This window comes from Simochromis diagramma, unplaced genomic scaffold (genome assembly GCF_900408965.1).
Source record: "Simochromis diagramma unplaced genomic scaffold, fSimDia1.1 OVJJ01000646.1, whole genome shotgun sequence".
Taxonomy (NCBI): Eukaryota; Metazoa; Chordata; class Actinopteri; order Cichliformes; family Cichlidae; genus Simochromis; species Simochromis diagramma.
Window position 1 is genome coordinate 2,065,996 of NW_024387279.1, and position 24,717 is coordinate 2,090,712.

The window sequence follows — 24,717 nt, forward strand, 5'->3', positions numbered from 1 at the left end:
AGATGACAAGATGTAAGGTAAATTTGAAACATTTGAGCCAAATTTGGCCCGTCCAACATTTGTTGTATCCTAACTCAAGAATGGCTAATCTCTGGGACACATCTAGCCCACGCTGTTCTAAAGTGTTTGGTCTGTCTTTCGGCTTTTGGTTCTGTTTGGTGCCAAAACTGAGCTTGAACTGAGCTTAAAATAACTTCATCACAGTGGCGGCTCCTGAAAAAAATCTCAGGGGGGGCAATTTTTATGATATCGACTAAAATGACCCATTTAATGAGTACATCAAACAACACAATTTTAATTTGTTGCTAGGTGATTAACTCATACAGTGATACCTCATGCCCACTAGATGGCAACACACAACAGAAAGCTTTCCTCTAGCTACATAAGTTACAGGTAGAAAGCGAAAGAAATTAGCATCCAGTAGCCTTTAAGCAAAAATGAATGTGTCCACTTACTCATTACTTAGGCTACATCAATCCAATGTTGTGTGGTGTAATCAAGCAACAATATAAAGCCGGCTGCATCATATAAATCAATATGCACAGCCTGTCAGCCACGACTTGCGCTGGAACCAACTCCGACAAAAAGTCCTGTTGTATGCTTTTGACTTCTCCTTCGTTGCCTGGGTTAGTTGAATTTCGGGCTTGTCAGGTCCCAACTCTTTAACTTGCAGTTTTTCTGCCATTGTCCTTCTGGCAAAAGGGTAGGTTAGAAGCGATCTAACCGAATTTGGGGGAGGCTGTGCCTCAACCGTTAACAATACCGCTGCCATCGTCTCTCTCTGACCTTATAGCTCACTTAGGCTACTGACTGAGGTAAAATTCTAGAACAGCAAATCTTCGCGCGTTTTCTGCAGGGGCGCAATTTTAAGCGCCCCCAAACCATTTAATTCAGCGACGCTGATAGGTCAAATATTTATTATTTTCCCCTGGCAACCATTTAATGATAGGCTATTTCGCTGCATATCAAGGGCGCTTTGACGAGCGCCCCAGAAGAAGAAAAACACCGTTTGTTGGTTGAACTTTAATGAGTCAGCTGGTGAAAATGTTAAAATACGCCTGGCTGTATATGGGCACACACATAGTAAAACTATCATTGATGAATTTTTTAAAAATATATATTTTTACTCCTCCACATTTGGGGGGGCGGAGCCCGAGCGCCCCCTATGGGCCAGCCGCCACTGCTTCATCAACTTAGTCTGATTAAACCTCTGAGGTCTAAATCATCTGTGATTACCCTAACCAGTGTTGGGCAAGTTACTTTGAAAAAGTAATTAATTATAGTTACTAGTTACCGCTTCAAAAAAGTTAGTAACTGAGTTACAAGACTCTAAAAGTAATTAATTACTTGAAAAGTAACTATTGCGTTACTTTAAAAAAGTTTTTTAACCCTCTGGGGTCCAGGTTATAATTGGCCATTTTAACCACTTTTGATGTTTCCTCCACATTTCACCTTTAAAAACTGTTTATGTGCTTGTTTGGTATCATTCTTTTCAGCACAACCTCACGTGTGTGAATTTACAGTTATGTTGTCATTTTGACTGTATTAACACAATTGATCTAAAATCAGACAAAAAACGTAAAATCAGAGTAGAAAGTTAAATTTTTTACTGTAACAACCACAAACATGTTTATTGAATCATATTTCAGAACTTTAAATGCAAATATAAATTATCAATTTTAAAATCATATGCACTAGTTTTGCAAACAACAAAGTTATTTGCATCCATTTCCCTTTTACCTTGATTTTTCAAATAACCATTTCAAACTATTTACATAACAATCAGCTGTTCTGCATTCAACAAGATGCCACACAAATTATTTGTGCCACTCAAAAAAAACAACATTGTTCTCATTGTTCTGACACACAACACAACACTATCCACAACACTACACACTAACTACACAAGACAACACATTAACTACACACTGCAAACACGCTAAACGTCACAAATCCCTTACATCTCAAAATTCGCTCTCTCTCTCTTTTTCTGCTGTCTTTCTTTCTCTCTCTCTCTCTCCTAAAACTTCCCCCTCTTCCTAAACAACCAAATGTCATGTTGCCATATTATTTTTTGATTGGTCGACATGGTGCATTTTTCCACCAACACGAACGGGCTGTTTTTTGTTTTGTTTTGTTTTTTTGCTCATAAGCAGAGAGTGCTCGCTGCGCTGTCCTTAGACAGTAAACGTGACGAAACTATTGAGAAAAAAACACACGTGTATATTGTTTATCATGACTCTGGTTTTACGTGGCCGATCAACACAATTTAAAAACTGGTATATATCACCTTGTTGCTTTGTCATCTTAAAGTGGTCGTGTGATTGGCTTACCACGACTACTTTATTCTTCCTCAGTCAAACAGCAGCACTCATGTGATTGTTTTGCCTCCTAGCTCCAGGTGTTGTGCCAAAAAGTGATTTGTCTATCAGAAAGTGATTGCCGTCCGCGGGAGCGCGCAGCTGCTTAAAGCTGTAGCGCCCAGATTACTTACAGCTACTTCCGTGCAACTGATATAAGATGCAGTAAGCTGAACACAGCTTCAACCGTCTGTTTGTTGAAAAATAGTAACGCAACCGCACCGCGGTCTTGTTAGTAACGGTAATGGCGTTGTAACGATAGGAATAGTAATTAGTTAGATTACTCGTTACTGAAAAACGGAACGCCATTAGTAACGCCATTAATTGTAACGCTGTTATTCCCATCACTGACCCTAACCCTAGGCTATTAGGACATGCCATATTTTTGTTCTTTTTAAAAATTGTTCTCCCAGTTTTTTTTTTCAATCAAGGTATAAAAACAATAATCATTCTAAGTTACAAATATCAAAAACTAAGCCTTAAATGCAGTGTAGTGAAATGTGCAATGTTGTATGTTGGGGCTGTGGTGCATTGTTGTTCTACTGTAGCTGCTCTAAACTTATCTACCAAAACACCAATAGCACTTCTCTATGCACAGCATTAGTAGTCAAATTATGACCAATTCAGTGGGTTCTTGAAGTGCAATGGTTAAAACCCGTTATCGCCCAAGTATCATACAGGTCGGCTGGTCTTGTTTGGTTATTTTGGCTGTAAATTTCCAAAATAATTCTCACCTTTTAGGAACCATTTGAATTTTCCCTTCAACCCACACTGGTTGAGGGGCTACGGTAATGGGAAGTGCACATGGTAAAATCTAGATGGAGCTGATTTTTTTTTTTGCCTCTGTTCAGACAGCGGTATCTTGTGAATGCTCTGTGCAGCCACAATACAAATATGTCCATAAAGTTCATCTTCTTTTCTTCCCAAGACCATTAGAATTTTGTCACAAACAGTAACAGAGTTACAGTCATTTTAAAATAGTTTGTAAAACGGGTCTGCCACGAGGGCACCAGCACTATATCTAAACCACGTGACTTACACATGTTTAACCATATCTAACCCTAACCCCGTTCAGACTGTATTAGAAGTAATGAATCCAAAATCGAGCAGCAGAAAGCACCTTGTTTAACACATCATTTTGTCACAGATTCAATGATTAGGAGTTATTTCACTTCACGCAGACAAACATTCCGCCAGTGTGGTAATTAGATCATTCTCAGCCCTCCTTCACATAATGGTGTCACAGTGAGAAAACTGATTCCTGTCTTGTTTGCTCTTAAAAACACCCTGCTAATTTCACAACATTTTAGGGCATCACCTGGCAATTTCAGACCAAAAGTCCTGCTGCTGCATATAGTGAGACTTATACACTTCCATATCACCTGAAGTGTCTATACTATGCTGGACATTTTTGTGTTCCATCACACTGTCTGCAGGTGAAGGCAGGGGTGGGAATTGGGAAAAGTCAGACAGAAGGTGAGATGAGATTTAGAAGCTGCATTTTCACGTAGACTCCTTACTTTTTTCTCTCTCTCTCTAGTCTCACACTGTCTATTGTTTGAGTGGCAATATAGTCAATTTGGTCCACTTTACTTATGTTTCACACAGGCATACACACAGACGCCACTCCCACCCACACGCCGACGCTAGCACGCACACATACAGATGAGGCTGAGTCTCCTTTCCCTGCCTGCTCTCAAAGCCCTTGGCACTGCTTGTTTACCCTTCACTGTGACAGCTGTGAGTGTGTGTGTGAGTGTGTGTGTCGATCTGAGGAAGGAGATATTGCGTGTCAAGTGCTCTCCAGGGCTAAACTATCATTTCTGAGTGTTATCACACCATCCTACTTCCCAGGGGCTGGCTGTCTTTCTTTCCGTCTCTCTCTATAATACATACACACACTTTGCCTCTTTCTCCCTCTCTCTTTCTCTCTCTCTCTCTTACACACACACACACACACATGCACACACACACACACACACACACACACACATTCGCACACACACTCAGGAGGAGCTCCAGACAGTGTTAGCCCAGTGAGGCGTGCAGTCAAAGAGGAGAGAAGAGACTGGAGTAAGTTGACCAGTTGGTGAGAGCACACACAGACTCACACACAAACACACACACGTTTTTCAGACTGGAAAAATCAGTCATGCAATGGTCCCATTCAGACACGCAGCACTGCAAGACCTTTCTGACCTGCAACTATCACGCAGAGAACAAGTTCAACTGTCAGACCACTGAAGTCTGTGGCTCTGTAATGTATGGCATTCACCACATACAGACAGTATAAATAGGATGAGTTCCACCACAGTTCAAACTGCGGTGCATTTTGAAGAACTCAGCAAGAGTTCAGCTCGAGGTTTGAAGGCAGATATATTTTCTAGAAGTCGACTTTTGAATATTGAATTTTTTTGGGGGGGTGGATTGTCAATGATTTCTTTACTCATACTAGACTGAATATTTTCAAACAGTGCAGTCCTTCCTGTTTCTGACATCCTTTGGTGATAAAAGGAGAAACAGCAGCAGTGCATCAAAGACATGTTCTCTCAAGACAAACAACACTGTGTGTGATTTTAGAAAATCCTCAAACTTACAGATTCAAACGGGACAAGAGAAAGTGGAGTGATAATCATCACCAGAACCTCCCTCAGTCAGTGTTGGTTTCTGTTATTTATGTCCTTGTGAAAAGCCAAAAATGCTCTACAGTTCACTCATTAAATCTTGAAGCTTAGGTTGAAGTTTTTATTTCTATTAATTTAAGCATTTCATCGTTAGAAAATAATTTCACTATAAACTTTTAGCATATTGCAATTAAGCAGTCTGACCAAAAAAAAAAAAATCTGAGCTTTGTTCCCCCCCTTTGGATCGGCTTTCAGGCTTTTGAAAATCTAGCCTGTGCAGGTGTTCTACAAATACAGACGTGCTTGCACATCCCCTCAGATGGTAGTTAGCCTAATTCAGTTGTGGAAAAAGTTGCTATTCCAGCATTGGCAACAACTGCCTACACTGCACATTTGTGCCGACTTTCTTTTTGAGTCTGCACAAATAAAAGCACAAAAATAGAATCTGAAAGAGAAAAAAGAAAAATACCCATATATGGAACAAATGTACTTCTGCTCTTTTAAAATAGGCAGTTCTGTGCTGTGGCAGGTTATCTCACTTGTATAGGATGTGGGAGAAATAAAAATTGAGAATATGACCCTAGCTCGGATTGAGATTGATTCTGGCCAAACACGTGGATCAGAACAATTTTACAATTGTGAGTTTATGGGGTGCTTCTACTTAGCCGTTGTGTGTACTGAGAGCAGTCTGAGGGTAGGTAAATACTGAGCCTACGATCCCAAAGGGTTTTGGGTTGTTGCTGGAACAAGTCTGATTTCGTTGCAACTTACAGACCTTAAAGGATCTGCTGCTTAGATCAGCCACAAGGCATCATTAGAAATGTTGTTGAGCCCATGGGTGGGTCAGAACCATTTTAACTCAGTGTAAACGGACCTCAAGCTGAATAATTTTTATTTATGTAACTCAGTATTACAAATCACAAGGCTCCAGAGCATGCTATGCAATATACTCCCTGCCCTTTATCTGGATGAAGAAAATCTCAGAAAGAGCAACTCATCAAATTTTCATAATAAATTAGTCCAACTTCGATCTGCACATTGACTAGTTCTATCTTTTCCAAGTGACCCGACATTATGCGATGGCCCCCACTGTGCAAGGCAGAGATTCCTCCCCCATTGAGTCACCAGCTGCTTCCTTTTCACCTGTCAGAAGTTTCACAAACTAAGGTTGATGCCAGCAGGATCCCTCACATGCTTGCCACCAATGAGCCACTAATGTTTAATGAAATTTGATTGGAAACAATAAAGATGCAAACACTTTGGCTACTGTCAATTATTTAGTAACCTTTTCACGCAAGCTGCAGGACCTAGGAGTCCCAACAGGTAGACAACCCACTCTGCCTCCTGATCCACAGCTACCAAGTGCTACATATATAATAAAAATGTTTGGCATAGTACACACAGCTGTCTAATGTCGCTGGTGCTAAACTTAACCTAAACTATGTATGGCTAATCTTGAAAAGATCACTGGTCCTAGCCAATGACAATGTATATGTCAGAAGATTAATCAGTAGTTAGTCTAAAATTAATATATAAAATGATTTCATCCCATTCATCAATGCCAACAGTCTAGGCCTACCCTCTGGTACCTGTGCTTTTCAGTGACATGGTAAAAGGAATTTGTGGCCCTCTGGAGCCTGCTGGGCTTACCATCTGTTACAGTAATGTATCGCATCACGTGATGATGGCATGGGTACGGCTAATGTTTCACAAAGAGTTAACAGCAAGCATGAAGCCCATGCCAATAGAAAAAAATATAAGTGATTAACTTTATGTTATCAGCTCAACAGTCTGCCCATTGTTCTGTGGTAAGAAGGCCTAATCCTGCTCTTAGCAGTCTGGAGGAGAGATGGAGGCTTTTGTGTTTTTCTATCCTGCTGGGTTTCTGAGCTTGATGAGTTTGCCCTTCGCATGTCTGGAACTTTCCCTTTCACTGACAACGGCTCATCTGTGGCATGCAGGACTGGAATGATGCAAACATACGTGCACCCAAATGCCCTTATAAAGTTACCATCTCTACAGAGCGGATCAAGAGTGAATGTGGAATCCCTTTAGAAAGAAAGTGTATCTTATTGCAGAAAACAACCAGGCATTCTGCTCAGCCTCAGACTGCCGCAGAGAAGCACAGATGCCACTGTTTGTCCAGGGACTGTGCACGTACGTGTGTGTGTGTATGTGTTTGTTTGCAATTGCTCGTGAGTGCGCAGATGCCTCTATTTGAAGTGTCCTTGAAATGTGTCCCTGACCACCAATTAGCACTACCTTATTTGCCCACTGCAATGCCGCCCCAATTAGCATCAAACCAATACCTGTTATGACCTGCCACGAACTGCTATGAGCTACTGTCACACCTCTGCTCCTCCACTTAAGGCATCAAGACCCCAGGTCATCGTTGGTAAATGGCTGCCACCAGGCATTTAATTAAAGTGCTGTTACAGCTAATGGAATGGCTACCACTCTTATTTGTGGAAATAAAACAATGTCCAAATTTGTTTTTTGTTTATTTCGCAACAGTAGTGTGGGGGACTAAAACTGGTCTCTTCCTTTTCATTTATTAGCTCTTCAGTCCTTCCCACTCTGTCTGACACTCCACTAATAAGATTCTGTGGAAATCTGAAAAGCTGCGATTACCCAAAAGATTTGAAGTTGGGCTGAGACTGCTGATGATGAATATTTTAGGTCATTTTCTCGTGTGTAACAACATTAAATCTTTACATTGCAGCTGCCATGACTTGAGCATTATAAAATGTGCTGCTGGTAACATGAACCTCATAAAGGTAGGTGGTGCATGTTATAAGCAACTACTTCCAAATCACACTATCCCTGAACTCCTCCTAGCTAAGAGCCACTCAGCATTAATATTAATAAAAAAATAACAACCACAGCAAATATCCTTGGTAACAATTGACCAAATATGTATTTTAGTAGTAACTTACACTCAGTTAAATATTTAATAAGTGCTGCAGAAGGTTCTGTAATGACTTTTAACTTGACAAGGCCAAAGCCTGTTAACTTTTTTTTGACCAGATCATGACTGAGTGCAACTGGTAGTTTCTCTTTACCAGCATAAAAAGGATTTGTTTGAAAGCATTCACTGGACTGACCAGTACTCAGAACAGTGGGAACGTTTAAGGAACTCGGTGACTATCTAAGAATGAGGATTGTAAATTTACACATGGAGAAACTTCTAAACAACTGCAGATTCCAAAATTATCAGTGTACCACTGTATGCAAATACAAATTTTTTGGATACCTGACCTCCTAAGACTATTCAGCTGGAAGTTTCTTCTTGTTAAAAGGGAGTTTTATCTTTGCTCATAGGGAGTGACATGGTTGTTAGGGTTTTCTCTCTTTACTTTGTATTATTGGAGGGTCTTTAACTTACATTATAAAAGCACGTTGAGTCAACCTTGAGGAATTTAGTGCTAGATAAATAAAACTGAACTGAATGGAATACTTTGCCGTGGACTCAGAGGGTACCAACCAAGAAAGAAGCCTCACCCCAAATCAACACCTTCAAACTTGACTGAAATTTGCATTTGCCCACATGAACAAGCCACATGGCTTCTGGAGAAAAGATTTATGGTTGGACAAGACAAAGTTTTTTTCTTTATTTTTTAATAATTAAAATTGTATGCTGTGCAATCATTTCATGCTGGAACAAAAACAAAACACAAATAAACAACAACAACAACAACAACAACAACAAAACTGTTCAAACAATCATTGAAAGTCCAAATTGCCATGACATTCATGGTCATGATTAGGTCTATTAACACATAGTGAGTGAGAAAGGTGACTGAAGAAGAAATACTCAATGCATCATGGGAATCCCCCAGCAGCCTACACTTATTGCAGCATAGGTGTAGGCTGCAATAGGTGGAGGATTCAGGGCACCTGGTCCAGCCCTAACTATATGCTTTACCAAAAAGGAAAGTTTGAAGCCCAATCTTAAAAGTAGAGATAGTGTCTGTCTCCCGAATCCAAACTGGAAGCTGGTTCCACAGAAGAGGGGCCTAAAAACTGAAGGCTCTGCCTCCCATTCTACTTTTAAATACTCTAGGAACAACAAGTAGGCCTGCAGTGAAGAGAGCGAAGCGCTCTTGACGGTGACTACTAGTCTTTTGTCAGGTGCTCAGAAACACAACTGTGAACCCATTAACCACATTACTTTAAAAGGTGAAAATATTTGAGTGCTGTGGCTACAGCACTGAAAACACTTGTAGCTATTAAAGCTGGGACATATTTGATCATAGACACTTTTTACCATTTTCCCTCAACAAGGTAGCGATTCTCCCAGTTTCCAATCATTCAAACACTGACTGTGTAACTAAGATCTGATACCTACAGTCTTCTTGGAGGTAACCAACACAGAGACTGTGAACATGGACTGTTCCACTCTTTGACCATGACCTGGTGTACCCTGACCTTCAGTGAGTACAGATCATTTAAAAGAAAAAAAAGAAATAAAACACACACACACAGACACACAGACACACACACACACACACACTTTTTATTACAACTATGTAAATAAATCTAACTTTTAGTTTGGGCATTGTAGAGCAGAATCCCAAATGAAGCATGAAGATTGAAACTGGATCCCCCAGAGTGTTGGTAGTTGAGCAGATTAATGACTGATATAAATTTTGGGTGAGGTCTTGTCTACAGAAGCTTGTCCAGATCTGTGGGATTTAGGAATAAGAGTTTAACATCATTTATAAACATTATTATGTATGGAGCCCCGCAGGGGACATGGGAGAAAAAAAAATTAAGACGGACTTTTGCGAGATCTCGCAAAAGTTTTGCGAGATCTCGCAAAACAAACTCGGGATCTCGCAAAAGTTTTGCGAGATCTCGCAAAACTTTTAGCCGCATTCTTCGGACGCCGGCTCAAAGCCGACCGGGAGGTCGAGGCACGATGTGCCGGGAAAGCAGTGTTCCTCCCGGCTGCAGTAGGTCTCGACCTCCCGTTAGCTTTGAGCTAACGGGAAGAATGCGGCTAAAACTTTTGCGAGATCTCGCAAAAGTTTTGCGAGATCCCGAGTTTGTTTGCGACATCTCGCAAAAGTTTTGCGAGATCCCGAGTTTGTTTTGCGAGATCCCGAGTTTTGCGTTTTGCGAGATCTTGCAAAACTTTTGCGAGATCCCGAGTTAGTTTTGCGAAATCTCGCAAAAATCCATCTTAATTTTTTTTTCTCCCATGTCCCCTGCGGGGCTCCGTAATTATGAATATAAAAGGTGCGGCAAATAGTTGTTATAGTTAGGAAATGTATGGAGGTTGATGTAATGTACTTGAAGTGACGGAAACACAGCTCTGTATGCCTGTGCTGTGTATATGTCTAAGAGTTACTCTATTCATTCCTCACTGTATAGGAGAGCATATTTCATTCATGAACATTCCCTCATCTCTGTGCTGGTCCGAAGTAGCCACACACACACACACACACACACACACACACACACACACTGAAATGCATTTTAAACTGATGAATGCATGAAAGGCAGGGGAAGCAGAGCTGTAGGGGGATAAAGTTGTATAAAGGTGTTTAGTAAGATGTAATCCTCCATGTGTCAAACCAGGCCTCTCCTTGGTCTCTGTGTGCTTGTTTCTGTGTGTTTAAATCACTCATTAACACAGTGTCACCTCTGAGGCTGGATTCCTTGTCACGATGTTGTGTTTCCATGCCAGACAGATATGAAAAAGCACACAGATCTCGGCCAGTGCGTGTGTGCTACACCATCGATCCAGATTGGACTGGTTGAACTGATTTTTTGATTTTATTCTGAACATATAGTATTTTTCGTTCGACACTCCTGTCTTATATCAATGACTTTGCCCTGGTTTGTATGTCTGTAATTGCACCTTGTTTTATTCCACTACCAGAGTTTTATTTTGATTTCCTATGAATTAAAAAAAAGATTATCCTTTCGGGGTGGCTTTGGCTCAGGAGGTACAGCAGTTCATGTACCAACTGAAAGGTTAGTAGTTTGATTCCTGCTCCAGTCAATCCTGAGTTTCTCCCAAATGCATTCGCTGAAGTGTGAAAGTTAGACAGAAAGAAAGATAGACAGAAAAAAGCACCTGGGTGAATGAGACGTGTTGTGTAAAAGAAATGGTGCAACAAACTGTAATATACTGTGTACTCTGACGCCTTTCTATGACAACCAGCATCTTTAACCTTAGGAGTTTGAGCTACAGCGGGTCGTCTGTTAGATTGGACCACTCGCATCATTGAGCCTTGGGTGACCATTATCCTATCACTGATTCACCACTGATCCTTCCTTGGACCACTTTTTATAGCTGCTTTTAGACACTGACTACTGCAGACCCAGAACACCCCACAGGAGCTGTAGTTTGGAAGAGCCTCTGACCCAGTCTACCGATCCCAATTTGGCTCTTGTGAAATTCACTGAAATCATCACCATTTCCCATTTTTTCTGTTTCTAACACATCAAGTTACAAGACAAAATCCTCACTTGCTCCCTAATATATCCCACCCACTAATAATGACTTAATCAGTATTAGGTTTTTCCATTAAAAATTAAAATTTAAACTCAAAACAATCCATTTCATACTCACACAGTTATTATATCCATTATCCATCAATAAAAAAGCTTTACCTGTTTGACTTCAATGACTTCGTGTTCTATACAAAGCAAAGCAGATGTTTAGGTCAGCACTGACAATCAGCAGTTTCCTTGCTAAATCAAGTATAAGGCTTCAAAGGCTGGTGTTGGTTGAACTCTAGTGTTCAGCTGTGTTTTTGAGGAAGGCAGGAATCCTGCTGATGTTGGTCATTTTTATTTTGGGAGCGATTAGTCTCCCCATTTGCATATTGGTAGCGCCTGATCTCCCTGGCACTCGTTCATTCATCCATATGCAACACATCTGGAGAGGAATAATTTTCTCTCTCTAGCTTCAGGCAGTGAGAAAAGAAACACAACACCTCAAGAATGGTGTGCTGCTTGTGTTTAATATATGAATTATATGCATGAAGCCTTTTTATTTTTTACAGTTGATTTGAATTCCAAATGAAGTAGAGGATATGAAAGGAGTGAGTTGACAAGGTCTTTAAAAAAAGAAAGCCTTTAAAGTGTTTCTTATTGATCTCCTGGGGTTCAGTGGGGAAGAAAAGGCTAAAAAACACCAACCCCGTCTCATTCCCAGAACGTCAAATACAGTTTTGTCAAAGCTGCTGGTGTCTTAGAGATTTGCACAGGGTGTCCTTTGGTGCTGGTGCCTTAAATACAGTGGCTTCGGTAATACTACAAAAGTCCTGTTTACGATCCTGTTTAAAAATGGAAGACTGCCTTTTGTGTCCCATTTGGGACTTACTTTCACTTTGTTTTCACTTTCTGTTGAGTTTTGTTTTTAGTCACTATTTGGTCTAATTTTGGTATGAACACTTCTCAGCCAAATTTAGGGAAAGGTCACTGAATAAACACACACATGAATCCCCCAGACCAGCAAACCTCCGAAACCTCTTATTCTGTAGAGCTGCTCACACTTGGTGATGATCAGTTAATCAGTAGCACACACAGTAGCAGCACCTGGCTGCTACTTACTCTGTTACTTCCTTTGGAGTCACTGAGGTTGTACCTACCTGCATAGAGTCCTGTGAAAGCTTCCTCTATTACATGTCTATATACACTCAGTTTCAGTGGAACATTGTAGTGGAATAAATATTAAAGTTTTGTAGGGATAAAAACAAAGCACAAAATGTTAATAAGCTTTCTGAGAATACCTATAAAAGTCCCCCAAAGTTTGCCATCTTTTTAGTCATTGCTTGACTGAACTCTAGGATAGACTAGCTCAAAATAAACATCTAGACCCCAAACATACCCCAAATCATTTAGCTCTGTAAGATTAAGTTCATAATAGAAGAAAGTAACTTCCATCAAACAGATCAAAAACTAGCCAAATACATTTCATGGTAACAGTGAAGTTCACACTTTAATCTACAGAGATTATGTCAGTTTGTGTTATTCTCCTTAAATCACCCAGATCTACTTTATCGATATACAGTATCTTTTCCACGCTCATGGTGTTTATGTGTTTGTGAGGCGTTGCGCCATTCGACATGTTCTGTCTCCTAACCCTCTTCTCAGATAGCAGCAGGGGTGCCGTCACATGCTGTGAACACAAAGCACTGGCAAGATCTGCTGTTTAACTGGGACATTCCACACTCTGCTGCTCTAGACAAACACACACAACACTTTGCCTCTTGCTCTCTCTCTCACACACACATGCACACACACGCTCTACAGAAACACACTGATAAACATGCAAACCTTCATACACCTGCAAACTTGCACTTACAACATATATGCTGAGATGTGCACACGTTTCACTTTGCACCAAGCCGTCTCCTTTGGTGGAAGTGTGTTTGTTATTGATAATATTAAATTAATATCTGGTGGCTACGCACACCAAGTGAAAAAAAAAGCTCTTATCTTGGGGCAACATTTTAAGCTTTCATTAAACTCCTGCCTTGCTCTCCCAGTCTGCATTTAAAATCTGCTTTTGTTGTCTAATATATAAAGCAGAGGCATCACAAAAATGTGTTTGAAATTAAAATGCATGTAACATTAAGAATGGAAAACAGCATGCAGTGAATACAACAGTCTTTCAAGGCTAATTTGTAGATATATGGAAACAAAGAAAATTCACAATTATTATAATTACCACACACAATGTAGTTCCTCCATAATTTATTTAACCATTGCTTAATGTCTAACAAAGCCAGTTATATAATAGCATTTAAGACCACAAATGTAATGCAGATACAATATATCAATCAATCAATCAATCAATCAATCTTTATCGACAGACATACACACACAACACACACACACACACACACACAGAATCACGCACACACACACACACACTCAATAATACCCATGAATCTGATTTTGTGGAGCCTAGATAGATAAATAGAAAGGAAAACCTAAAAATTTATATTTTTTTAAAATAAAATCAGTCTCAAAATGGCACCAGAAAGTCAATGCTGATTAATGTGGACACCTGTCCTCAAAAGCCAGACACAGACACACCATCGGTGAGTGATACTGACTTTTAGTTTACACTTAATACCATTACTTGTAGTCAGCTGTGTTGGCTATAAGTTATGGTATCCCGCAGTCATTAAAACCCACAAACCATTTTCATTTTTCCCTTTCAACTCATCTTAAGTGAGTCACAGCAGATGGCTGCCCCTCCCCACCCTTTTTCTGCAGGTCTCTTCCTTTTGGAAGGGAGGTCTTCCTCTTGTCACGGTTCTGGGTCAGTTTGACTCAGTATTTTGAGTTGTTATGTTTTGGTGTGTTTTTGCATTTTGGATTCTTTTCTTATTATGATAATGATGATCATTATGAATCTATGTTTAAGTTATTCTTGTTTAGGTAGGTTTTGTGTTCTCATGTTTATTGCAGGTTTAGTTCAGTGTCTACCGAATTTCCCAGAGGAACCCACCCGAGGGATTAATAAAGTTTTATCTTATCTTATCTTATCTTAGTCTGTCTCTCAGTGTCGTGTCTGCGTCTTTGTTTAGTGGTGTCTTGTTTCCTGTTTTACTCTGAAGGTTCATGTTCCTGTCTTATGTCAGTGTTTCTAGCTTTGTTCCCCCGTCTCATTAGGTCTTATTCCTCCCAGCTGTGTTCCCCTTCTGTCTCTAATTCCTTGATGACTTCCTCAGTGTATTTAAGCCCAGTGTGTCTTCATGTCAGTGTTGTGTTGTCTGTTCATGCACCTTGTTATTTCTAGCCGAATGTCAGGATTCTAGCCTGCAAGAGTTGGTATTGGACATGTTCATAGTCACTTTCTCCAGTCATGTTTCCCTGTGTGCCAGTACCGAGATCTTGTTCACAGTTTTTCATGTCGTGTTCATAGTCTGTCCGCAATACTCAGTCCTGGTCTTCGTTCATAGCCTTTAGTTACTCCCAGTTTAGGTTCTTAGTTTTGTCATTTCCATAGTTTATGGTTTGTTATTTTGCCTTCTGTATCAGCCCTGATTAAAGGCTCGCTTTGAGCTTAGCAAAAGTTTTGCCTCCTGCGTCTGTGTCCGCACCTGGGTCCACCAAACACTCTGCACACCTCTACACTGTTTTCAAGTGCTTGCTCATAGGCAATAGGTGTTTTCTGTTTAATAATGGAAGGTCTTTACCTTGCAAAGTGAAGCACCTTGAGATGGCTGGTTAATGATTGCTAGGAACGGTGGATCAAAGAAGACCACAGATTTGAAACTTCACATATAAAAGATTCAAGGAGACCCAGAAACTTCTTGTTTCAAGGCAACGATGCTTACCGCTGCATCAGAGCCTGAACCTACACTGGTTACTTTCACAGCAAAATTAATTTCTCATCCAAATAAACGCATATGTTTTTGAAATCAAACACTTTCAAGCTCAGTTTTCCTCATTTCTACCTATAAAAGCATGAAAATGTTAAAAACCCAGGTGTCTGATTGCACTGCGACTCCTACACATTACATGACAGTAGCTTGTTTTCCTCCGCTCCTGTGCTAAATACATGCCATTTATTTCAGATATGACCTAGAAATCTTCATAAACTAATCTTAGTATCCATTAGCACATTCTTGCCTGGATCTTATATTTTGCATTTGCATTCATTTATCCTTCTCTGAACTCTTCGTACGTCCTCCTCTCACCCTTCCTGTTTTTCCCCAAGCGGAAGGAGTTAGTTTAGTCGGGGCGACGTGCCTTTGGCACCGCTTGAAAATCAGGTTTCCAATTAAGCCCTTGAAAGTTGAATCTGGGGGCAGGATGTGTGTGTGTGTGTGCGCGCGTGTGTGTGTTTTGGTGGGCTTTGTATGTTGAAGGATCTTGGCAGAGAGAACCAGTTTAGCGCCAGCTGCCTTAGAGCAGTTTGTAAAACACGGGGTTCTCATGTTTAGTCAAATTAAATGTATAACAACCCTCGTTGGTTTACTATCTCTACATGATCATTAATGGAAAAAATGTGCACATAAAGATTGAAAATGTGTATCGTGGGAAATATAAAACCTGATCTCTTGAATGGGAAACAACACACCACACACATTACACTCATCGTGCTTTATCTCTGGCTTTAATAATGCTGAATCAACGTCGCTTTTAAAAGTAAATTCAAGCAAAGTAGCTCTTAATCTTCACACAGAAGGTGCTGGTTTTCAGATTTAACATTTCACCCTCTAGCAGTTTGAACTGATAACAGCTGTTATCAGTTGCTGCACGTCCGGCCTTTTAAATCTCTGCCGAGTTTAAATGACTGCGAGCACTTGCAGTCGTAGATGACACATTGTGAAATGACAGACAAGAGCAAGCAAGTCTTCTCAGTCCCAGCTTTACATTGCAATATTACGTCTTGGTTTATTACATCGATTTTTGCTACAGCTTAATCTTTCTGCTGGGTTGTGCCACATATTTTGAAGGTGTTTGCTTCTGCTTCTGTGCTTCCTGCAATCCCCAAAGCAATCCCCGGTAACCTTTCCCCAACATGCAAAAGAAAGGTTACACCAGTGCAATTGTCTGAGCTTTAATACACTTCCCATCTCACTCCACTGCCACTGTTTTTTTTCTGGACATTTTTGCTGTTCATTTAGCAAAAAAACAAAACAATAAAAAAAACTTTGAAAGTCACCCCTTGTCTTTTCTTTTTTCAATAATTGTTTTGTCTTATTTTTCTTCAGTTGGCTTCAAGCATCTGAACTTCTCATCACACTAAGTTTGCTGTCAAGCTGGATTAGTCCATGAAGTCTAACTTGACAGTATGTTTAAAAAAAAAAAAAATTTTTTTATATATATATATATATATATATATATCTATATATATATATATATATATATATATATATATATAATAGGAAGGAACTCTGGGCTTACTTCTGACAGACAAAACTTGCTGAGTTGCAAGTTCAAAGTCTATCCATTTATTTTCTGGAGGCTGTTTCCCCCTCTGCCCGATTATTTCTCTTCACTCTAAAGTTTTTCTGCTGCAGCTTAGTGGTTACATGTGTGGCATCATCAATAGCAAGGCATCGGAAAGAATAGGGTGAATAGAAGGTCAACACTTGCCTTTGCTTGATGAAGGCTTTTACTATGGGGAGGAAGACAAATAGGAAACTGGAGCAAAAAAAAAAGAAAAAAAAAAAGAGACTACTTATTTAACAAAACGAAGGAGATCACGTGAACCTATGGGGCTTGTTGGGTTCATTTTATGAGAGAGAAGACATGTACTAAGTGCATTATCTTAAATTTATTATAGCAGTTAAAGGTTCATGTTAAAACTTGCTGTCATGTTTCTTTCTTCACTCAGGAGATCCAAAGAGCCCAGGCAGTAAACACTTTTATTGTGGGTCACAGAAATAGATGTCAACATGACTGATCAAAAGTTGGAGGAAAGCCTTTAGACCCCACATTTCATCTTCTGCACCTTGTGAATATCTCCCTGTAGTCCAGTTTTTAAGCGATTTTAAGCGTTTGACCCTGCTTCCGGCTGTTGTGCTTTTAACATGTTTTAATGCTTTGTATCTTGTTCTATTTAATCTGAACAAACCCCTAAAAACAGTGATCACTGTCGGCCTCTCTCAGTTTTTATTACCACTATTCATTTTAAATCTCAGATTTTAAAACCTTACGATGTAACTACAGCCCAGCCCATGCAGCAGTACATTAATGACTAACCTCGTATTGTGGATGGATTATTTCAGTTTTTCTCCTAACTGAAGTTTGGTCTGTTTACAGCATCCTGTCGTGCAACTGCATTTGTCCCTAACCATAGTTAACATTTATCGAATGAAAAAAGGCTAGCGCTCATCCTCCGGTTTCACTGTGCTAATGTGTATATATTCAATTTTATTTATTTATACAGCCCCACATCGCAGCAACTGTCACCTCAAGGCGCTACAATTATACATACAGAGAAAAATCCAACAATCATATGACCGCCTACGAGCAAGTGCTTTGGTGACAGTGGGAATGAAAACTCCCTTTTAACAGGAAGAAACCTCCAGCAGAACCAGGCTCAGGCAGGGGCAGCCATCTGCTCTCTGAGGTGAGAGAAGGAAGACAGGACAAAAGACATGCTGTGGAAGAGTGCCAGAAATTAATAACAAGTATGATTCAGTGCAGAGAGGTCTATAATAGTTGTGTAGCTAGCCACCATGTAGCACATTATATACCAGCTAGTCCAACTTCAGTAACCCTACAAACGTCATTACTGTTTAGTTTTCGGTCTTCATTTATGTATGAAATGATAGCAGAGCTGTACGTTTAAATTTTTTCAGTAATCCCTCAGTCAAAACATGGTATATCATGTTCAAAAACAATTAAAAACTTTATTAAAAACGATAAAACTGTATGATTGCCCGTGAGAAAGGACAAGCGCTGCGGGGAACCGTTTAAGAACAAATCGACATATCCCATATGGAAAAGATATATATAAATCTTATAAAGTTTGTATCTGTCTTGTGTGAAACTTTTATGAAAAGCATATAAGAGTGAAAACAGATATAAGATCCCTTGAAAAATTATATAATGAAACTTGTATGTTTTGGATACTTACTAAAACAATGTATGAAAGTAATGAGAAAGTGGCCACTTTCATGAGTAAATCATGTAAGCCTTATATGATTTACTCATGAAAGTGGCCACTTTCAAGAGTAGTCACATATAAGTTTTCACTATTTCTTTTCCATATGGGATCACACGTTAAAAAGGGACAGCAACTCACACATAACCCCAAATGGGCAAGACACTATCTGGTCGTTAAGTGATGATATGACGAATCCTACTTCCGGGCCTAAAGTAGTCTGCGTTTAATATGGCTTTTGTGTTGTTAACATGTTTAATGTTTTGTATTTTCTTCTATTTGATCTCAAAAAGCTCCTAAAACAGTCAGTGATCACTGTTGACCTCCCTCTGCTTTTATTACCGCTAATCATTTATTTAAGCTCAGTTTTTAAAACCTTAGGATGTAACTACAGCCCAGCCCATGCAGCAGTATATGAATGACTAACCTCGTATTGTGGATGGATTATCTCAGTTGCTCTCCTGGCTGAAGTTTGGGCCTTTTACAGCATCCTGCCATGCGATTACATTTGTTCCTGACCGTTGCCCTGTACCTGTGCATGTGCAATGACAATAAAGTTGAATTCTATTCTATTCTATTCTAAACTCAATTGTTACACCTGGTAGAGCAGAACGCTGATCATTTTATTAAAGATGAAAGACTTTAGACAGTTTTTCAACTCTCAGTAATGCCATAGTGATCGTTTGATATATGGACCTGCAGCGGAGTTTAGGCCCAGACATGGCTAGTGACGTCAGACTGAACAACCGGATAGAAAAAGAGAATAAACCTTCAGTGCAGTCTTCACTCGGGCCCACCGCAGTGCTGCAAAAGCAGCAGGACCAAAAAAAAAAAAAAAAAAAAAAAAAGATAAAACACTGAAAACCATCGATATCTGCGGTGCCTACTGATACAGAAAAATAAAACAAGAAACGAACAAAATCGACAGCCACAGCAGTCACAGTCTGTCGAATTACACCAGTTTAAAACCAATTTAAACACACTGATGTGGCAGGTCCTTTTACCCACAGCCAGAAATCCACTTGGCAAAGCAGCAGCTCGGTACTCTGTAAATAAAAGGCAGGAGATGACTTACGCTGGACAGTAAAACACAGCAGGCGTATCCCTCAACTGTATTGGTTTCGTTACCTGTCCTCAAGTTTGCGTCACACCCTAATAAATGTGGGTCAGTGGCGGTGAAGTCCACTACTCTCACAGGAACGCAATGTTTCCTACCATTCTAACAGAAGTTCAGTGGGACCCGCATCAAGCTTTCATAGAAAGGAATTAAAAACACCAACTTGCCCAGCTTGGACCAAGCACTCACAGCTTCAGGTTTGCTAGAGAACAGCTAATTGCCCACACCTGAGCTTATGAAAGGGGCAAAAACCTGCTCCGCCCACCAGGGGCGGTTGCCAGACTCAGGTCTCACCTGTCACACCTGGATGTTAAACTTTATTGTTACACCTGGCAGAGCAGCCACACTGATCATTTTATTAAAGATGAAAGAATTTAGACAGTTTTAACTCTCAGTGATGACGCAATGTTTGTTTGACTTTGGGACCTGAAGCAGAATTTGGACCTAGAAACAGCTAGTGACGTCAGACTTAAAGACCGGATAGGCGATGACCCTTCCCACTTCACCATGGCAGCCATCTCTAGGTTGTTGTCTATCCTTTACTGTTAAAGAAAGGGGAAAGAGAGCGCATTCCCTAATACCAGAATTTATAGTCCTGTTTTTCTCTAGCATAGTCAGCCTTGAAGTTTTGTACCTTCTGGTGCCATCACCAGTCCAGGGAGATTACAGATTACACAGATTACAGCTGTGTAAAGGTTGTTTTTATTGAAAGGTGAAAACTGAGAGATAACCCAACTGATTAGGTGATCCCCAATGACCATGAATAAAGTTGAATAAATGACTGCTCAAAGCAGTAGTTTGTGACACCAAAAACAGAGAGTATTACATCTCATGCAGTGAGCATGCAGGCTGTACAAACATCATTGGTGTTTTTCAGTCAAGGTCAGTCACAGCCCATCAAAGCAAAACCTACCGGCCTGTTTAACTTCCTGAGGCTTCAAATAAGGAACACAAAGATTTGAATCGTGGTCTCCTGGATGACAAACCTGCCTCACTAACTTCCTAATGTAGCCTTCTGGGTCTCTAAAATGGGGCCGTTACCTCTCTCTGGCCAGTATTTCCACGGCTTCCATGGCTATGTGTTCCAAATTTACGATAAAAAGAATATGTATTTGGAAAATGCCCTGTGCTGTACCCAACTCCCATCTATAGCTGTTTTTCCTTCCACTCCCTGTTATATCTCCTGAACTTTTCCTGTCCTTCTCTCTCTCTCTGCCTTAGCTCCTATCTCCTCACCTCCAACCCACCATTACCACAAGCCACACCTCTCTGATTCATCGCAGCCCCTTTAGCTGTGTCGTAAGAAGGCGGCTTTATCTTCATCATTATCACCATGTTAATTCCAGAGTCTTATCTTCCTAAATAAAGTGTGCGGCTTTGTCTCTTTGTGCTGACATCCCCGGGCTGCTCTTGAATGTAGCTCATTTCTATCTTGCTCTGCTTTGCATTGAAATGAACCAGTTTTTTGGAGACGACCACTAGTGTAGCTTGCATCAGCTCCATGCAAGCTAATAGGGGTATCAGCACTTGCCTGCATCAGAGAACATCAAAGCGAGCAATTCCCTCTGAACAGAGAATCCGAGTGCACACAGCGGGCAAGCATGCAAAAACACACACTCAGGCACACACACACAGACGGGTGCATACAGCGGGCATGAGGGAAGGGGAAGCTTCCTGTTATCATGCACCATTTCCATATATGTTAATAGCATTCTTGTTATTGTGCAGAAACAGCCGATGGTGTGATGAAGTGATGAGCTGTCCTGGCTGCAGGGAAGAGGACTGACAGGGTTCGAAAACATTACAGTCTGTAATTTTTTTCTCTTTTCAGGCATTGATTTTCCTCCAAAACACACAAACTGTAGAAGCACATACAGAAAACGCAACCACACAATTGATTTCCCGCCATTGTCCGTGTTAGTGCTGATATGAATGATGTGTTTGATGTGAGGCGAATCATTGATGTTTCTGCTAACACCACATGATCACCCTGTGAACAGTTTCATTTGATGCCACTTCTGAAAAACCTGCATGGGAACTGGGTCATGAAATTTCAGACTTTCAAACAATCATACTCCAAAGCTAGATGAATGGTACTTACTGCAGGCACTGCTTTTGACCAACTTACTGATGTGCTATCGTGTGTGATCACTGCTTTTCCATCTGTACACATCCGTGACAAACAAAACACATTAGAGCTATCACAGTACTGTAATCATATTTGCTGAAGGAGCTTTCTTCCCCTGCATTTGTTGTATAATTTGATTTGCTTGGTGAGTGGTCACAGAGCACTGCTCATTATCATCTGAATAATTCATAATGAATTATGTTTGTAATTTCTGCCTGGATATCAGATCTCTTTGAGGTCACAGAACTAATGTATCGATTGGTTAACATCTTTTGAGCATATGTTTTTCTAAAAGCGGCGAGTCCATTATATCAGCATAAAGGATTTCAACCAATGCCGTGCCACACATGGACTTCCAGTAGAGGCTCTGATTTAGCAGCTCTGATATAACATCAAACACCTCCTACTCATAGACAAACAAATAACATGCTGACAAATAAAGACATCAGATCCAAAAAGAAAAGCGTATACTGCAACAGAAAGGCTGTGGATAGCAGTTTTGACCTTGAATTTGGATGATGTGAATTTTGAAGTATACAGTACAGATAATCGAAGTGCTGCCTGTGAAACCAAGTTTTGTTTGTTGATTTCATAATCAACATCTTATGGTACATATACAGGGTGTTCTGGGGCTAATTACTGACTCTCAAAGTAACTCTGTGCCTATTAAAGTACCATTACACACTCCAGTGTGTGAGTACTGGCGTGGCACTCCATGGATTGGACTTGTATGTCCAGCACTTTCCACAGATAGCTAATGAATTTGGAGGCCAAGTCAACAGCTCAGACTCCTTGTTGTTCTCCTAAAACCATTTTTACTTTAGAATGTGCCAGGGTGCATTATCCTGCTTAACAAGGTTAAATGGAATAATGTTGCTATTAAAGGGTATACATGGCAGGATCCAAGGTTTCCCAGGAGAACATTGTACCTTTGCTGACTTGCATTCGTCCCATAGTGCATTTTGGTGTCTCCCGGTAAGAAAACATGAGTCATCAGCCCAGGTCACCATCTTCCATTGGTTCATGGCCCAGTTCTAATGTGAAAATGCCCATCGTTGGTGCTTTTGAGGGTGGAGAGGGTTCAGCATGGGATCAGATTAGTCTCTAACTTTGCAGCACCTTATGCATGCAACAAATTGTGACCAACTGTGGATTCCGATATCTTTCTATGAGAACCACCACTAACCGTTTTGAGACATTTGAGCTACACCTGGTCTGTTGGATCAGACCACATGAGCCAGCCTTCGCTCCCCATGTGCATCACTTGGTTGCCCATGACCCTGTTGCTCTTCCTTCCTTGGACCACTTTTGATAGATATTGACCACTGCAGACTTGGAACACCTCACAAGAAATGCACTTTTGGAAATGCTCTGATCAGATTTTCCTGCTTCTAGCACAAATTGTTCATAATGTTATGGGGGTTGCTTCCTAGCATCAAAATATTGTAACTCTAAAGGTACAACAAGGTATTTTATTTTCTGGAAACAGTGCTAGCCACTGTGCTGCCCTTAATAATAACAATAATAAAATATAATAAAAAGTCTCAAAATGTTGGTCTACCTTACACTCAAAATTTTAAAATCACTGATGCGGGATATAAGAAAACCATAATCCTAATCACACGAGCCAAGGTGTGAAAACTAGTGTGGGTCACAATCAGCCAAGGTTTTGGGTGAACCCACTGTGAAATCTAGCCCCACGCTATCATGTGTTTTACTGAGGTCAAAGGGACCACGATGTGAGTGACCCCTCCCCCTTAGACTTCAAGCTCCTTAGACTTCTTGACAGGAACTTGTGGTCTTGCTGACAAACCACTGATAATTGAAAACATTATAAATGAAAGTCTTAAAAGTATTTTTTTCAGTTTACAGTTCAAAAGTATAATGCTACATGCTGTAGCTAAGAGGGGTTTTATGGTGCAAGCATTTTTTAGGTGCTTCTGACAGTATGTCAGAGGAAGTCTAAATAGCTGCCCTTGCTGATGTGGTTCAGGCACCTGATCAAGATGTCACTCAGATGTGTCCCTGTGGAGGTATTCCAGACTGATTAGCAGGAGACACTGAAAAAGCTGCAGACATCATACTGCATACATCGCCTCTGTCAGTGCGCCCCAGGGCAGCTGTGGCTACAATGTAGCTTGCTATCGCCAGTGTGTGAATGTGTGTGTGAATGGGTGAGTGACTGAATGTAGTGTAAAGCGCTTTGGGGTCCTATGGACTAGAAAAGCGCTATACAAATGCAGGCCATTTACCATATTTCATCTTACCTGAGGATCCCTTAGGATGGAGCTGGAGGCTGTGAGTGAAGAGATTTCTGGACTAGAGTGATTAGTCTGCTGCCACTGCAGTTGGAATAAATGCATGAATAAGTGGGCAACACAAACAAGCTAGTACTTAGCTCTACTTAGCTTACCGTATTTACCGCATTATAAGGCTCACCAGATTATAAGGCGCACTGTTGAAGACTGGCTCTGTTTTCATACATAAGGCGCATCATATTATAAGACGCATTAAGACAAACAAAAAATAACTCGACCTTTATTAAGCTCATTCACAGTAACTCTTAACACTGTTAAGCTGTAACACATTAAATATTGAAAAATACACACTTTTTCCAGTACGGTACATTCAACTTCCACAATTCCCTCAAACTCTTCACCTTCCGTGTCCGAGTTACGGTAAACAGCTGGGCAATTTCGGCATCAAGCATGCCCGGATCCCTCTCACACCGGATTAAAAGGCGTTTAAAGTGCATTCAGCAGAATAAAACAATCGGATGAGTTAAAATTTAACCAACTCATTCACAGTAACTATTAACATTGTTGAGCTGTTAAACATCAAATATTGAACAATACACTTACATTTCCAGTACATTCAACTTCCACAAATCCATC

At 40.4% G+C, this 24,717-nt stretch overlaps 1 long non-coding RNA gene across 1 annotated transcript; it reads left to right on the forward strand.

Annotated features, from left to right (window-relative positions):
* Positions 1 to 475: 475 nt before the first annotated feature.
* LOC120715939 lies at positions 476 to 24,330 on the forward strand. Its single transcript, XR_005691764.1, has 3 exons — positions 476 to 492; positions 14,964 to 14,969; positions 24,232 to 24,330. It is a non-coding gene; the product is annotated as an uncharacterized LOC120715939 (long non-coding RNA).
* The last annotated feature ends 387 nt before the right edge of the window (positions 24,331 to 24,717 follow it).